Source organism: Mus pahari, chromosome 13, assembly GCF_900095145.1.
Source record: "Mus pahari chromosome 13, PAHARI_EIJ_v1.1, whole genome shotgun sequence".
In the NCBI taxonomy this organism is placed as follows: Eukaryota; Metazoa; Chordata; class Mammalia; order Rodentia; family Muridae; genus Mus; species Mus pahari.
This window is the reverse complement of record NC_034602.1, coordinates 89,663,555-89,668,225: the sequence shown is the minus strand read 5'-3', so window position 1 is coordinate 89,668,225 and position 4,671 is coordinate 89,663,555. Positions and strand designations below refer to the sequence as shown.

The 4,671-nt window shown below is 41.8% G+C and overlaps 1 long non-coding RNA gene across 1 annotated transcript; it reads right to left on the bottom strand.

The window, feature by feature from the left end:
• Positions 1 to 453: 453 nt before the first annotated feature.
• On the bottom strand, positions 454 to 4,446 carry LOC110330255. The gene is made up of 3 exons (XR_002380952.1): positions 3,844 to 4,446; positions 2,961 to 3,053; positions 454 to 1,051 (listed from the first exon to the last, which is right to left on the bottom strand). It is a non-coding gene; the product is annotated as an uncharacterized LOC110330255 (long non-coding RNA).
• Between the last annotated feature and the right edge of the window lie 225 nt (positions 4,447 to 4,671).

Here is a 4,671-nt window from a genome sequence, read left to right as displayed (position 1 = left end):
CCCCAAGGAAATGTAGCAGAGGAGAACATTTATAAAACCTTCTGTTATATTGCTTTTCTCTATTCGTACCTCACTGTCAAGAATCACTCCCAGCCTTTCCCAAGAGAGCTTCCAACACTGGGTCATTTCACATCCCCAAGCCTTGATGGAAGAAGAAATGGTACTTAGGACAACATACGTAATTCCTATGTGACATCTGGCTCTAGTCTGTGGTATGCTATGAAAACTTAAAACACAAATTCCTCTAGCATGTGAAACATGGGATTTATTGATTTCTGCTCAGTAAATGTTCTCTCTCTCTCTCTCTCTCTCTCTCTCTCTCTATATATATATATATATATATATATATATATATATATATATATTATATATTATATAATAAGTTAATGAAAATATGAGATATATTTATAATAGCCAAACACTGATATAAGAAAAATATAAAGAACTGGACATGGTGATACACAACTTTATTTCCAGCATTTGGGAGACAAAGGTAGTCATATCTCTATGAGTTCAAGGCCAGTCTTGTGTACACAGAAAGGCTGTCAAAGGTAGGCAAAGGGCTACATTTTGAGACCCTCTCTGAAAACAGAAAAAGAGATCAAAATAAATTACAGTTACTAAGCACTGAATGTATAAATGTGCTTCAGTGCATCTAAGAGGCTTCAGTGCATCTAAGAGGTTTCTGGTCAGGGGTTTCTTAGTTGCTTACTTTTCTTTGCGTTCGGAAGCTAGCTAACTTCCTGCCAAATATTACACACAATTGGGGCAATCCAATTTCTCTTTACTTGGAAATTAATCTTCGAGCCATTAAAATGGCTCATTTAAATGAACTACTCTTGAAAGAGTTTATAGAATCTGTATAATGTATCATATTATAAAATGCAAAGTTGGTTGACTACCTTGTCAAGAATAATATGGTCAAAATCTATTCCTAGAAATATTGTTGAATTGGATCTGTTGCATTCTACTGAAAGTAACATGGATGGTGACTTCCTTCCCTCCAGGCAAAGGCTGTCTTCTCTGCCCAAGCTTCCTCCTTTAGAGGATCCTGGAGATGGAAGAAGGGAAGAACACATACTTTAAATGTAGATCAGCTCCTATAACAACCTGGTAGAGGAATGGGCTTGGAGGACAACAAAGCTATAGCAAGGAAGGGATTGTGGTTTCTATAGTAACTGACGCCCATACCACTTAAAGACAGATACTGAGACCTCAATGTGTGTCTCAGCCAGTGGGCTGTTTGAGCAGGACACCATAGACTGGATGGCTGAAGTTACGAAGTGCATACTAGAGGGCTCTGTCTCTCTGACCCACCCACTCCCCACTCTCACTTGCAGATACATCACACTGCAGAGAGATTGTGCTCTAGCACACGAACTCAGGGACACAAATATTCAGACCATACATACCCATGTGAGGCATGTTTAGGGGCAGACGTTCGGTTCTTTGTATCTCTCTTCCTTTATGTATTTGCCATTGTGACATTGAACTCTTTAATATTTAGTTTTAGAATTTTGTCTTGTTTATTCTCTCTCTCTCTCTCTCTCTCTCTCTCTCTCTCTCTCTCTCTCNTTTGCCATTGTGACATTGAACTCTTTAATATTTAGATTTAGAAGCATGTCTTTTTTTTTCTCTCTCTCTCTCTCTCTCTCTCTCTCTCTCTCTCTCTCTCCCCCTCCCTCCCTCTGTGTGTGTGTGTTGTTTACGTGTGTGTGTGTGTGTGTGTGTGTGTGTGTGTGTGTCACACGTCTGTCTGGTGCTCTCAGAGGCCAGAAGAGTGCATTGTTTCCTCTGCAGCTGGAGTTCCACATGGCTGTGACCTACCATGTAGGTTCTTGGAATTGAACCTGGGTCCTGTGGAAGAGCAGCCAGTGTTCTTAGCCTTGCACTAAGCCATCTCTCCAGTTCCTCCCTAGCCTTGAACCCTTGATCCTCTTGCCTCCACCTCTTTGGATGACAACCACATATCACCACACCCACCTCAGACTTTGTTCATTTCAATCAGTTTGGTTTTGAACAATACAGATTTTTGAGTCATGTACTCTAATAAAGCTGCTTGCTATAGGGGATAGTCTAAGCTAGAGCAACATTGGGGACCAGATCAACATAACAACAGTGTATAAAACACAAAAGCAGATGAACCCCAGCCTCCACTTCACGTTGGCAAGGAAGACGTAGTTTTACCTCCATGAACAGAGTGAGCAGTCATTATTATCTTACCCAGCCCTTTGCTGGAAAATACTGTGGATATTCTTCCTTGACCTTCCCTTTTGAGAAGAACCCAGTGAATACTTTTCAAATTGTGTGCCATAGACCATGAGTAGATTCATTCAATATTGTTGATTGATCCATTTTGAGCCAAGTAGAGAAAAGTAAAACAAGCCAGTATAGAAGTCTAGAAAACTGAGTACATTTCATGCAGTAACTGTATCTACAAAAGCAAGGTTCTATACTTTTGCTATGGAAAAGGTATCTTTTATTTCTTTTTCCTTTTGGTTGAGGGAGGAAAGTTCTGAAGCAGTGATCATTCCTCCCCTGTTCGTGTGTATGTGTGTGTGTGTGGGGGGGGGGTGCTCACGCGCGTGTGCACTTAGTTTACTGTTCAAGTTGTAATTTTAAAAAAGTCCCTGGTAGAAAATGAAAGAAATACAAAGCAGTCTTTTGGATGGGAGAGAAAACTGAGTGTTCTGAGAGTGCACAGTCCATAGGCAAAAGGAGTAATATCCTAGTAGTTCTTCATATTGCCATCTGGTCCCTTTGGCTAGTCCTTCATCAAGTGATCACACATAGATAATTCCAGAAGAGGAATTAACAAACAGAGACTTTATTCTGGGCTGCTTTGTGTCTATACTGCTAGGGTTCTATTGACGTTAACAGTGACTGCCGCACAGAACAGATACGACAATAGACCCGAACTTCGCCATATACTCGGTACTCTCCATTCAACCCCCACACACCTTAATAGAGTCCCCGAGAGCCCAAGGTCACCATCACTGCCTTCTCACCTTTCTTGTCCTTGGGGGCTTTTCAACGACATTAGGCTTTCAGTGCTAAAGTAAGGCAAATGAGGTCAGGATGCCACCTAATGCTGACCAAGCCAAAATGTCTACACTCTGTTTTTCAACAATCCTGTCAGTTCTAAAACCAGATTGGGAATGCCTGTCTCCAGAGTTTGGAGTGGAATTGTGTAATAAGCTCTTTGGCAGAAAACCCTTCATCTCTAAGGACAGTGTTCCTGCCTCCAAATAGTCAAGGCTCACAGAGGACAAGCGCAGTGAAGGACTAACGGGAGGATAGCACCACCAGCAAACTGGGTTCCGGGGAATATTCCAAGCGCTGACCTCATGGTATTGTTGAAATAGTTCCCTCGTGGGACTCCAAAGAAGGGGAACAAACTGCTAAAGAAAATGACCTGATGCTTCACAGTCAAAACCCATGCTTTAAAACATAATACAGCCTGGAGCCGGAGCTCAGTGGTTAAAAGCTCTGTCAGCGCTTCCTGAGCCCTGGGCTTGCTCTCCAGCATCCACACCATAGCTCACAACTCCAGTTCCCCACAGTCTGATGCCCTCTTCTGGCCTCCTCCAGCATTGCACGGATGTGGTGCACAGACATACTTGCAGGCAAAATGCCTATATACATTTAAAAAAAGTGAAAGGTTTAATAAACTTTAACATATAACAAAAGTCCCTATACATTAATAAAATTATATCTAAATTCCTTTCATCTTCTCAAGTATTTTAAACCTTTTTTCCCTGAAAACAATACCTCAATTTTTAAGGAACCTGTATTATTTTCTGTGATCTCAGAGTCCCTGCTGTATGAGATTTTTTTCCTTACCATAGTCTCTGTGCTTCTCCTTAACTGCTTTCCTTCTGAATGGCAGAGGCAAGGAGAGTCCCACAGATGGGGAAGGTCTTCTGTGACTTCACCCCCACCGCCACAGTGCTGTGGGCTCCTCACCGTGAACAGAGAGAAAGCCAAAGGCTTGAACGACTTTATCGCCCCTTGTCAAACGTAGAATATATTTCATTTTGCAGAATCAGAAGCAATACCCCAAACATCTTCAGTGAGGAAGGATCTCCATATTTGAGTGAAAAGAGAGAATTTCATGATAAAGTTCCAGGCAACACAGCTGTAGTGTTAAGAGACGTTAATGAAAATGTGTCTCTGTAGGAGAACTAGTGCACGTTAGCAGTTTAGACTCTGAGTGCTGAGCTATGTGTCCACCGACACACAGACGAAGAAGAAAATCTATCTACTATTGAGAAAAAAAATGAATGAATTTTGCATCTCCCCTCCGACAGAAACACAAATGCATTTGCCTGAGAACTACCAAGTCACAGAATATCAGGGGCAACGCTGAAGTCTCCACACAGTTTGTTCCTTAGTTAACTCCCATCTGACCACCCACTGGTTAACACTCAGCTAGTGATGTGTATAGACTTATTTTGCTCTGCTTACCAAAATGAAGCCAAATGAAGTAAAACAGAAAAGCCATAGCTTTTCAGCCACTATCAGTCAACCGATACAGGGAGCTTTGTTTTCGTTGGCAGTGTGCTCAAGGTTGGAAGGACTGAATGTTCTGGAACTTTCCTCTGATGCATGAGAACCGTGTCTTTCCTTCTGCCTTGTACCTGTCTACCAATTATGACACCGAGAGAGCCT